We start from the raw sequence: 13,737 nt of genomic DNA, 5'->3' as shown, positions 1-13,737 counted from the left end.
CATCATCAATATCAATCAAGCAGGACGTAGGGTTTTACCTCCATCAAGAGGGCCCGAACCTGGGTAAAACATCGTGTCCCTTGTCTCCTGTTACCATCCGCCTAGACGCACAGTTCGGGACCCCCTACCCGAGATCCGCCGGTTTTGACACCGACATTGGTGCTTTCATTGAGAGTTCCTCTGTGCCGTCGCAATCAGGAAGGATGCCTCTTCCCGTCTTCAAAGACAGTACCATTGCCAAAGGAGCTTTGGCCGTCGGTCAAGCTATCCGGCTGGGTGGTTTTCTTATGACCGCCTGTTCGGCCACCGCTTCGACGATGACCTCTCGGGTCATCAAAAGCGATCTTCGCATCAACTCGGAATTCACCGAGCAGCTGGATCCGATGGAGCTCTCTTCCGTAAACGAGCTCTTGGATCGCATCGCCGCCCTGGGAGTCGCTACAGACTACGATCAGATTGGGCTTAAAACCGATCTGAGAGAAATTAACTCTCCCCAGGCTACCCACCATGTTGCGGTGGTAGAAGAACAACGCGGCGACTATTCTTCTATGTTAAAAACCAGTTATGTCCGGATTCCCGATCCCTCCATGCCGGACTCCCGCGGAGGGACGGACGTCAATCGAGTACTGAACCTAAAGTCAGGCAGCGGACTAGATTCGTTGGACGACCTCCAGCAATCCAAGCTTCCAAATCCGGAAACTTCTCGGCCTTTGAGCCTCAGTTTGGGCGGGGTTCCGAATTTAGTTCCACCCGCCCACCCAAACACAAGCAATCTATATCAAATACGGCAAGAGCCCGATGAAACAGTACATCATTACTGGGCCAGATTCCTCCTGGTTATGGACATGATAAAGGACTGTCATGAGGAAAGCGCAATCTCTATTTTCTGCAATAATTGCACGGACAAGGGAATCATAAATGCCATAAGTCGTCGCAAGGTCACGCGCTTCGCCGACCTGGCGACCATAGTACGAAAATACTGTGCGATGGAGAGTGCCTGGAAAACCGAAACTAGATTTTGGGACAATCCGGCCCTAAACACAACCTTAGTCCGGAATAAAAGGGTGCACCATGCTCAAGCACCTGGGTCAAAAACAAAAAAGCAAAAACCCCCTAAAGGGTACGGAACCGTACTGGAGGGATGGCTCAACGGACCCTGCAAAATCTATAATGCAGAAGGCGCCACTCCAACACATAGCCTCCAGGCATGTTGGATACACGGCAGGTGGCCAAAAGTGGCGAAGGGCTTCTAGCCCCGGAAAACCAGCCCAACAGTACCAGTACGGTATCAACAGTCTTCGAGACTTCCGCATCAAATAATATGCGGAAACGAACAATCCGCAGCCTCGCCAAAGTCTACCAAGTAGCAACAACAAATCCATGGAGCGACACGGCTATCACCTTCAATGCCAGCGACGAGCCTAAATTCCGAACAGCCCGAGCACCAGCCGCATTGGTCCTCAACCCCATAGTGGACGGCTTTCGTCTTACCAAGGTACTCATGGATGGTGGCAGCGGATTAAACCTCATCTACGAGGAAACCCTCCAAAAAATGGAAATAGACTGGAGCCGCATTGAGCGAAGCAACACAACCTTTAGAGGAATAATCCCTAGTCGGGAAGTACGCTGCACAGGAAAAATCACACTAGATGTGGTGTTCGGCTCGCCGGACAACTACAGGTCCGAGGAAGTCACGTTCCAAGTGACCCCGTTCAGCAGCGGATATCACGCTCTATTAGGGCGAGAGGCATTCACAATTTTCCAAGCCATACCCCATTACGGGTACATGAAGCTCAAAATGCCCGGGCCCAATGAAATCATCACTCTGGTCAGTGATCCGGACATAGCACTCCGCGCCGAAAATAAGACAGCCGCACTAGCCCTAGAGGCACTATCCGAAGCACTAGCGGCAGAAGAACTCACTGCACTACGCTCCACGGTGAATAGGGACGATGTGATACTCGATAAGAGATCTAAGTCCACATCTTTTAAACCAGCAGACGAAATAGTAAAATTCCAGGTCCATCCAACGGACCCCACAAAGACGGCCTCCATTGGGGCACAATTAAACCCTGATGTAGAAGCCGCACTACGAGAATTTCTTCGGGAAAATTGGGACATTTTTGCCTGGCACCCTTCAGATATGCCAGGAATCCCACGCAGGCTGGCAGAGCACAACCTAAATATCCTAAAAGGATTCAAGCCAGTCAAACAGGCTCTTCGACGATTTTTCGAACCCAAAAGACAGGCAATGGGAGAGGAGCTAGCCAAACTATTAGAAGCCGGATTCATCAGAGATATAAAACATCCGGACTGGCTAGCAAACCTGGTAATGGTACCAAAAAAGGACAAATCCTGGCGCCTTTGTGTGGATTTTAAAGACCTTAATAAGGCCTGTCCAAAGGATCCTTTCCCCCTCCCCCGCATCGACCAAATCATCGATGCTACCGCGGGGCACGATTCATTGTGTTTCCTCGACGCATACTCCGGATACCATCAAATCAAGATGGCGGAAACAGACCAGGCCGCAATGGCATTCATTACTCCATACAGACCATTCTGATTCAACACAATGCCCTTCGGACTTAAAAACGCCGGCGCAACATATCAGCGCATGATTCAGACATGTCTGGCTACCCAGATCGGCAAAACAGTGGAGGCATACGTAGATGATGTGGTCGTTAAGACCAAACACATCGAAACTCTAGTAGACGATTTGAGGCTCACATTCGACAATCTCCGAGCATATGACATTAAGCTCAACCCGAAAAAATGCGTTTTCGGCGTACCAGCTGGAGAGCTCTTGGGCTTCATTGTATTCGGTAGAGGAATTCAAGCAAACCCAGCCAAGATCTGAGCTCTGTCATAACTGGATATCCCAAAAGACCTCAAACAAATACAAAAACTGACTGGATGCGTGGCGGCTTTAAGCCGCTTCATCTCCCGTTTGGGAGAAAAGGCATTGCCTCTCTACCGCCTCCTCCGGCGCACCGAACACTTTGAGTGGACGAATGCTGCCACGGCCGGACTCAAAGAAATAAAGGCCATACTAGCAACAAATCCGGTCCTGGCCGCACCCAACCTAGGCGAACCAATGTTATTATATATCGCGGCAACACATCAAGTTGTCAGTGCAACGCTCGTCGTCGAACGAGAAGCAGAAGGACACAAATTCCCTCTTCAAAAACCATTGTACTACGTATCCACTGTCTTAACCCCATGCAAGTCCCGGTATCCACATTATCAAAAGATAGCGTACGCGGTGTTCATGGCATCCCGGAAGCTGCGACACTACTTTCAAGAGTGCTCGATAACAGTGGCCTCCGAAGTACCCCTCAACGATATTATAAACAACCGTGACGCGACGGGCAGGATTGCAAAATGGGCCATTGAGCTCTTACCATTTGACATAACCTACAAACCAAGGCGAGCTATAAAGTCGCAAGTTTTGGCTGACTTCATCGCCGAATGGACTAAAGCCGAACTCCCTAAAGAGTACGGCGCATACTCCAATTGGATTATGCATTTCGACGGCTCCAAAATGTTGGCCGGCTTGGGGGCTGGCATCGTACTAACGTCCCCAACCGGAGACACAGTCCAATACGTACTTTAGATAATGTACACGGACTCTAACAATGCAGCCGAATACGAGGCCCTTCTACATGGTCTCCGGATGGCAATCTCCATGGGTATTCAACGCCTAGAGGTGCGCGGGGACTCAAACCTCGCAATATCCCAAGTAAATGGAGACTTTGACGCCAAGGATCCAAAAATGGTAGCCTATCGTAACGCCGTCTTAAAAATGCCAGCTCGGTTCGAAGGACTCGAATTCCACCATGTAGCCCGGGATAATAACCAGGCAGCCGACGTGTTGGCACGCATCGGCGCAAAACGCGACACCGTCCCTCCAAACATCTTCCTGGAGCGGCTCTTTAAGCCATCCGTACTATGGGAAGAGGAGTCCGGAAATAGCAACCCGGAACCAACCGCGTCACCCAACACGGAACATTCTGACACAGTCGGTGGCTTAGCCAATGAAATAACACCCTCAGCCCACGAAATAATGGCAGTAATCGCCCCATGGACGGAACCATTCCTAGCCTACTTAACTAGGCAGGAACTCCCCGAAGACCAAAATGAGGCCCGCTGCATAGTCCGGCGATCTAAAGCCTACAAGGTCCATGAGGGAGAACTTTATAAGAAAAGCACAACCGGAGTCCTTCAAAGGTGTATCTCCAAAGAGGAAGGGCGAAATCTCCTGGCTGAAATTCACACCGGACTCGGTGGGCACCATGCCGCAGCCCGGGCCCTTGTAGGCAAGGCCTTCCGTACAGGATTTTATTGGCCGACTGCCCGGGCAGATGCTCAGGACTTAGTCCAACGATGCGTCGGTTGCTAGCTCTTTGCTAATCAAAGCCACATGCCACCCACCGCCCTCAAAACTATACCCATCACCTGGCCGTTCGCGGTCTGGGGGCTTGATATGGTTGGACCCCTTAAAGGAGGAACCCACAAGCAAAAATACCTATTGGTCATGGTGGACAAATTCACCAAATGGATAGAGGCCAAGCTAGTTAAAACGGCCGAATCCGGACCCGTGATAGACTTCATATCCGGGGTAGTACACCGTGATGGTGTCCCCCACAGCATCATCACTGATAACGGCACGAATTTCACGACCGACGAGGTTAAACTCTGGTGCAAAAACATGGGCATCAGACTCGAGTACGCTTCAGTCTATCACCCCCAAACTAACGGTCAAGTCGAACGTGCAAATGGTCTAATCATGAGCGGCATCAAACCCAGATTAGTGCGGTCCCTCACGGAATCTAACATACACTGGGTAGAGGAGCTCGACTCCGTACTCTGGGGGCTGCGGACCACGCCGAACCGCACTACCGGATTCACACCATTTTTTATGGTGTACGGCGCAGAGGCAGTTTTGCCCTGCGATATAATTCATGACTCACCTCGCGTGCGCATGTATGAAGAAAGAGAAGCCGAGTTGGATCGGCAGGACAGTTTGGACGCCTTAGAGGAGGAGCGGGACGTGGCAAAAGCTCGCTCCGCATTTTACCAGCAACAGGCTCGAAGATATCAAAGCAGAGAAGTACGGGCCAAAACTTACAATGTTGGCGAACTTGTTCTACGCCTGCCGGACAAGAAAAAGGACAAACTCAAGCCCAAATGGGAAGGTCCCTTCATCATCGACCAAGTCCTGACCGGCGGAGCATACCGTCTACGTAACGCATCTGACAACCGACTCGAGCCAAACCCATGGAACGCAACCCATCTCCGAAGATTCTACGCCTAGCGCCGGACTCAGAGTTCGTCTCCCTCCTCCATCCACCTTTTACATTTTCACTGTCTCTTGTTCCCCTCCTTCTTCCCCCCTTTTTTTAGTAAAAGCCTTTGATGGGCTGATTTGCGCATTGTTCGCACACACTTGATGTGCTACTAGCACTCATTATACCTGGGGGCTTCTTTAACAGAAGCTTATTTATACGGGCTTCATGCCCAACACATGTGTCATACTTCCGCATGTACCTTTTATTCACCATTATATGCATCGATATGACTTAAGTTTTGGCCAAGCTGGGTTGCCTGGCTCCTGTGCTTACCCCTACGTTCCCGATTGTTCGGCTAGGAGGTAAAGGGAGCACCTCTGCGATTGTTACTGCCGGGTCAGCCGGATGTGTACCTCAGACTGGGTGAAGCCGAAAGCTAGCATTCTTAAGGGAATATTCGGTCGGTGACTTGAAAGATGATTTATTACTTATTTAAACTTATCTGCCCCCAGATGCTTTTTCTGCTCTTTTCGTAGTACGGACATGCACCTTAGGGCATGCCTCCCAGGGAAAGGAACCCCTAACGGAACTATTCTCCCTGGAAGATGTTTCTACTAACCATGTAATATAACATAACTAGTTGGGTACTTGTCTGATAAAGCACTAATGACCCCTACGCATGGTCTCCATGCATGCCCCGGTTTTTCTAACCGCTAGGGTATTCGGACACACTCCGGACTGTTGGGTCCCGAGGTTGAAGCGAAAAGGTCCACAAAGACAAACGATCTACAATCCGGCTAGAAGGCATTTTACATGTCATTTTAAAATTACATCGTCAAATTGATTGATTGAACTCCTCTTCAATCCCATCTAACAGGCTATCTAGCTTACAGTCCCGTTGGGAATATTTTGCGGCCAACTCTACTTGGCCATACATTAAGCTCACAGGGATCTCCTTCCCATCGGGCCCCACAGGTCCGACCTCGGCCATGTGGTTTGGATCAGCCTTCATGTACCGCGTCTTCACCATGGCCCAGACCTCTCTGGCGCCTTGACGGCAGGCCGATATCTTCCACAGACGGAAGCGCTGTCGTACTCCCTGAAGCTTGTTAGCAAGCCCTCCAAGACCCTCGGGTAGGGAGACGGACGGCCATAAGGCCTGGACGACGCCGCTCATCGCCTGCCGAATATGTTCGTGCAGTTGCAGCAGCTCGGGAAGAAGGTCACCCGTGGAAGCAGGCATCTCCTTCGCCGGACGACCCGTGAGCACACCTAAAGACACATTTCTGTCAATCGACTTCCTCGCCGAACTCTTATTTTCAAAAGAGTTTGCTTAAGCACTTACTGTAAATGCCGAGACGAAGCCGCCGATTCTCCTTTACAGAGTCAGCCAGCTGGACCCGAACATCTTTTAGTTCTTCGCCCAGCCGGGTGTTGGCATCTTGGAGTTTGTTCCTCTCCTGCTGCACCCTCGTAAGCACCTTCTCGCCGGCCTTCAGCTGGTGCAGCAGATGTTGCTTGTCCGGTTCCAATCCGGCAACCTCTGCAATTCAATTGTCAGACTTACGCACACGCCGCACTTCATAAACCACTTATCTTCTCGAAGTATGCATTACCAGAGGGAGTCTCTGTGCCTCCTCCTGCGGCGGCTAGTGCGGCCTCAAGTTGGGCCTTGCACTCTTGAAGCTCCTGGGACAGGTGGTGAAAGTGCGTTATGTCGACTAGAGGGGGGGGGGGGTGAATAGGCGATTTTTATGAATTCTTCACTGAGGAATTTGCCGGTGAGGAAATTCCTTAGCGAAGAACTATTAGCAGCGGAATAAGTACTCAGAAGTAAGCATAACAGAATACAAGCATGGTCATCATGATGAAATGAAGACTAGCACAGAGTACAGAAAGCGTAATCACAAGATAACACAAGATGAAGACAAACATACTGAAGAAATTGAACTGAGGAAATTGAGAAAGTCTCCAGTCAAAGTCTTCAAACACAGATATGAACAAACACTCAACACAGTAATGAGGAAATGAAAGGGATGAGGAAATAGAACCAGTAGGTTGATGAAGACAATGATTTGGTAGACCAGTTCCAACTGCTGTCTCAGTTGTACGTCTGGTTGGAGCGGCTGAGTATTTAAACTCGAGGACACACAGTCCCGGACACCCAGTCGCTGAGCACGCAGCTCAGGACACCCAGTCCTCACCGTATTCTCCTTGAACTAAGATCACACAGATCTTGTCCAATCACTCGTGGTAAGTCTTCAGGCGACTTCCAAACCTTCACAGACTTGGTCACTCGGCGATCCACAATTCCTCTTGGATGCGCTAGACCTTGACGCCTAACCGTCTGGAAGAAGCACAGTCTTCAAAGGTAACAAGCGTCGGATCCACGCAGGATCAATTTCTTCAGTGATGCTCAATCACTTTGGGTTTGTAGGGGTTTGGTTTTGGGTTTTCCTCACTCGATGATTTTCGCTCAAAGTCCTCGGAGGATGGGTTGCTCTCAAATGACAAGTGTCAAGTTCTCTCGGAGCAGCCAACCAGCTAGTGGTTGTAGGGGGCGGCTATTTATAGCCTAGGGAGCAGCCCGACATGATAAGACATAAATGCCCCTCAATGATATGACCGTTAGGTGGATAAGATATTTTGGGACAGCTGGCGCGCAGCACAGCAACGGTCGGAAATTTGACTCTCAAATTCCTCAGGGCTATCATGTTCCTCACTGTGTAGGTAATTCGCACTGACGAATTCCTAACTCCTCAGTCAGAACAAATTCATCAGTGACCAGAAGAACTTCGTCTCTGTCACTGAAGAAAGTGACTGAACTGTATGAGATTTCCAAAGGCTTCACTCGAAGGGATTGGTAGGTGTAGGATTTTGAGTTGAGCATCACATGGAATTTTTTCCTTAGTATTTCCTCGACCCCCTTTAACAGTACGGTGTTTCCTATGACTCAAGAAAGAGAAAATGAAACTACGAAAACAAAAGTCTTCACGTTTCATGTTCCACAAATGAATACCAAGTCTTCAAGGTCACACCAATTTCTTCACTTTCAAAGTCTTCAGAAAGTCTTCAGAATATCAAAGTCTTCAGTTGAAGAACTTCATTTTTAGGGGTCGACTTTCTCTGTAAATATCAAACTCCTCATAGACTTATAGACCTGTGTACACTCACAAACGCATTAGTTCCTTAACCTATAAGTCTTCAATACACCAAAATCACTAAGGGGCACTAGATGCACTTACAATCTCCCCCTTTTTGGTGATTGATGACAACATAGGTTAAGTTTTCAACGGGGATAAACATATGAAGTGTATACACTGATATTGAGGAATTTGATTACAAGATATAGTAGAACTCCCCCTGAAGATGTGCATAGCGAGGAATTTGCTTTTGAGGCAATGCACATTTGAAGAGTTGAATCATGGAGATGTCCCCCTATATCTTGTAATTCATACACGCATTTGATATATAATATGAAGAATTTGAAATGCATGATGAAATATGGTGCCTGATGTGATTCAGCATGCGTGCAATGTCATTAACGAGGAATAAGCATGCAAAGCATAATGCAACAAAAGTATCAGCTCACCATCGGGTTTAAGATTACAACTCGATCCAAATAGAAGTTTTAGAAGAACGGGAGTTGTAACTTAAAAAAATGCCCTTAATATAAACCCGCTTGAAGACTAACTCAGATTTCTCCCCCTTTGTCATCAAATGACCAAAAGGATTGAAACTGAGGACTAACGCCCCTGAAGAATATCAAGTTGATGGAGGAGCGCCAGCGTTGTTGGGGTCGGTTGTTGTAGTAGGGCCTACCGCAGTGTCGTCCAAATCTTCATACTCATCAGTGTCACGCGATGAAGAATAAGAGCTGGCCACCAAGGAAGGAACTTTGACCTTCTTGAATTTCTTCGGTGGAGGTGCAGACCAGTCAAATTCTTCCTTGAGACCCATATTCTTCAGATCTGCAGCGCTGTAGACATGAGAGAGAACAGCCCAGGTACGATTGAAGGTTTCATGGAGGTAGTATTGGTTTTTCTTCACTGCATTGTGTGTTGAGGTCATGTTGTGAAGAATTGAACCAAACTGATGCTTGACCCATTTATGATTGCGATCAACCTTCTGATGAAGACTGAGGAGTAACTCATGGTCAGTCATCACCCTGGGTGCTGTGGCTTGAGGATTTTGCTTGGCTGAGGTATTTGCGGCAGAGTCATGTGTGGCAGAATCGTCATTGGTAGAGTAAGATGCAGCCTTGCGGAATTGACCATCCAATGGACGAACTCCTTCATCGATCACAGCAGCGGCCTTGCCTTTATCATCGGCTGATGAAACTGTCCGTTTGAGGACTTCAATGGGAGGCAAGTAGCTACCGTGGTTCGGAGTGTCAGCTTTGTAATTCAGTGAAGATCTTGCCCTGATGAATCTCATAATCCAAGGAGCATAGGGCTTCAGCTCGAATGGTGACATAGCAATATTGGCCAGAGTCCTCATGAAGAAATCATGGAAGTTGACGGGAACACCATGAATGATGTTGAAAAGCATATTCTTCATGATGCCAACGACTTCTTCATCATTTGAGTCGTGGCCTTTGATAGGACTCATTGTCTTCGTCAGAATTCGATAGACAGTCCGAGGCACATACACTAATTCCTTGACGAGGAATTTGGTTCTTGGGGCCTGCCTTGGTTTCAAAGGCTTCATCAGCACTTGCATATAGTGATTTGAAAGTTCTGGTTCGTTGTAGATACAACGAGCACCATCAAGTGGAGGATTGAGTAGTAGAGCACGAAGCAATTCAGTTGCTGGTGCCTTGTAGTGAGTATTTTCAGACATCCAGTCTAATACCCATGAGTTCACGTCTTCAGCGTCTCCGGTGATGTGCAGAGTTGCATAGAATTGAAGAATGAGTTCTTCATTCCAGTCACAGATATCAATGCAGAAATTCAGAAGTCCTGTGTCGTGAAGAACACTGAGGACTGGATCAAAGCCGGGCAGAGACTCCATGTCCACATGAGGAATATGTGCATGATCGAAGACTTTGTCTTTGTTGAAGAGCACCGAGGAATAGAAATTGGCTTGGCTGGCAGTCCAGAAACGCCTCTTCCTTATGCGAGCAGAATCATATGGATTATAATCAGTGAAGAATACATGCTCGGCAAAGAAATCTCCAGCCTTGAACTTCTGTTTGCTTGAGAACGGATTCTTTTGCTTTGGCAGAGGGGTGTCAGTGAGTTGCATCACGACCTCAGGAATCGCGAGCTCAGGCTCTTCAGGCTGAGGAATTTCTTATTCCTCAACAGGTGCAGTCTGAGGATCAGCAGCAGCAGGTTCATCAGCACTAGTGGCTGGAATTTCTTCATGGACAGATGAAGTGGGATGAATTTCTTCAGAGCCCATTTGAATAGTTGGTGCATGGGACTGAGGTATCTGTTGGAGTGGGGTGAAGAGTGGAGAATTTGGATGTTGACTTTCCCAAAAGTCATCGTTCATCACTGGCATTGTGCTTCCAATATCCACATCTTCTTCAAGTTCCTCAACACGGGCCTCTTCAGCTGTGAACTGAGGCATAGGCGAGGAAATGATTGGGGTTGAAGGGATTGCTTCCACTTCAATTTCTTCATCAATCTGCTCTGACGAAGCAGCAAAATGATTTTCTTCATCAGACCCGCTTGGGATCTCATAGTCTTCTCCAAAAGGAACAAGGTCCTTTGATGGCATGGAGGAAATCGGAACAACATCAATTGGATTTTCGATTGAGCTGGTCGTTGGCTTCATTTTCTTTGCAGCCGAAGAGTTTGACGCAGCTGATGCCTTCCTTTTCTTCACTGCAGCTCGCTCTGCAACCTTGGTCTTCTTCACATCGAATGCACATGGAAGAATTGGAGTTGGTGTAGGTGCAGATGGAGCTGAGGAATCTGATTGATTTTCTTCAGGCGCAACTGATGCAGTTGCCCTGACTTCTTCAGTTTCTTCAGGCGCACCACTAGTGGATGCCCTGGCAGTTTCTTCAGCGGCTGGAATGGGATCATCAGCCCTGGAACTGACATTTTCATCAGTAGCCTGAACTTCATCAGCGGTGCTGGCATGTTCTTCAGTTGGTTGAGCTGAGACTCCAGCCTGAGGAATTTCATGTTGCGTTGGGGCAGCAACATTGGTGAATTTCTTCGTCAGGTTGACGAATCTGACTTTGGCTCCTTGCCAATCAGCATAGTAGGCATCAAAGTCATTGCTGAGGGCTTGAATTTCAGACTGAGCCTGGAGAAGTTCCTCAGGTGTCATTCTGACAATGTTTTTCTTCAAGAGCTTCTCCTTTCTGTATTGAGATTTCTTAATCTCTCTTGGCTTTTCAAACTTCCATTTCTCTTCAGTGATGAAATGGGTCAACATATGACTTTGTCCAGGGGTCAGATGAAAATCAGGCATTGGGGTGTTTGGATCCTTGTGCCAGAGATCAATATAATCCAGGATTTTCCTCGGATCCAATAGTAGTGGCACAGATGTGCCTTTGGCTCTAGCGGCCTTCACCTGTCTGTCTCTGATGATTTCTGCAAGTTCATCATCAGAAGCTTCATCGTCAGAAGGCACATGGAATGCGACCTGTTTCTTCTTTGGACTTGGCCAAGGACCTCGTCCAGCTGTTGCTTTGGTCTTCAGCAGAGTCGGGCCAGATGATGACTTTGGTGTAGCTGAGGAACTTGCTGAAACACCAGAGGCAATCGAGAAACCAGCAGTCCTTTGACATGTAGCCAGATGCACAGGAGCTGAGGACTTTGATGGAGAAGTAGCAGTGTGAGGAATTTGCCATGAGGGCGCTGCTGAGGAACTTGGCCGTGAGGGCGCTGTTGGTGAAGCACTTGGCTTACGAGCAGGCTTCTTTGGCATGGATTTCCTCGGTTTGACCGAGGCCTCAGTAGCAGTAGCAGTGGTAGAATCCTCATTGAATTTCTTCACTGCCTCCTTGGCTTGTCTTGCCAATTTAGCTTCGCGCTTAGCCCATTCTTCAGGATAGTCCTCACCACGTTTGATGCTTGTGGGGTCAGCTACTTGTCCAGGTGCCAATGGAGCTCTTGGGCATGGAGGATTGAGGGCGAATTTCTTCATGTACTTTGGAGTCACATATCTGTATTCCCTCCATTCCCTTGCCCATCTCCGTTCAATCCTCTGAATGCGCACCTTGCACTGATTTTTGTTTTCTTTGCCAAATTTTGCTTCATCAGGTGTGCAATAGTCAGCATAAATTTCCTCAGGGATTTCAAACGCAGTCATAACCTCAGGTTTCTTTCCTCCTTTCTGCGGCTTCTTACCGTCTGCCATATTCTTCAGTTGAGGAATTTGAACAATTGAGTTCTCTGAAGAAGTATGCAGTTTTTCTTCGAGAAACGCTGCAAATGAGTTAAGTTGATGAGAACCTAGTGATTCAGCAGCAGACATGAGTACCTGTGAACAGAGTACAGGTGCAAGGAATTCGGAGAGGTCATATGCGTTCTGAGAAGGTTTTTCAAAAAGAACAAGTTTTGAGGAATTTGACCAGACGAACCTTGAGGAATTTCACTAAGCGTTCTTGTCTTAGGTTCCAGAGTTGTACAGATCGAAGATCCACACAACTAGGGAATCTTGAAGAAAATGATTGCTTAGAGAAACAGTTCAAGATCATATGATGTGAGTGATGTTCATATGTGTGAAAATTTGAAGAATAAACACCTTTGAAGATTTTCAGGAAAGCTTGAGAATCAAAGCGAGTAATAAAAGTAACTTTTAATTACCCGAAGTGAAGAACACGACGAACTGAGAAGAACAGATGGGAAGTTCGTCAGGTTAGATCTTCCTTGCCCTAACTCGGCGGAGGAAGACAGCTACGGCGGCGGCGGAGTGAAGATTTCCGCGGTCGGCGTGAGTACGGCGGCGACGAGGTCGAGGCAGCGAAGCTCTTCCTCACCGGCGACGATGGAGTAGCGGCGGCGCTAGGGTTTGAGGAGCCCGACTAAGAGAGTAGCGATCGAGCAGAGTAAATTAAGTGAGGAAGGGGAGAGGGGTATTTATAGACACGGTGAAAAACTGTTCGCCCGAAGATTTTGGGACGAACGTGCCCCTGCCCTTTCTCCTTCACTCGACATGTGTCACCCACGTACTGTGTAGTGGTGATCATGTACGATCGTGGGTGAATAGAATAATGCATCATGGGATGCGGAACAGTTTGAGCGGCAAAACCGAAAATTTGGATAAGATTTGTTTTAAAGTTTTGTTCGCAATTTCTTCAGCTGACCAGGACACAGTGAAGATTTTGAACGAGTTTCAAATAGAACGCATATGAAGAATTTGTGAATAGATTGGGTTGAGTATAGCATAGAGGGGGAAGGGTCCGATCACATTCACTTAGCAGAAAAAGCAACTTGAAGAAATAGCTATAAGTGAATGCTGTAGAGGACATAAACTCATATAT

This window comes from Triticum dicoccoides, chromosome 1B (assembly GCF_002162155.2).
Source record: "Triticum dicoccoides isolate Atlit2015 ecotype Zavitan chromosome 1B, WEW_v2.0, whole genome shotgun sequence".
Taxonomy (NCBI): Eukaryota; Viridiplantae; Streptophyta; class Magnoliopsida; order Poales; family Poaceae; genus Triticum; species Triticum dicoccoides.
This window is presented reverse-complemented; position numbering follows the sequence as displayed.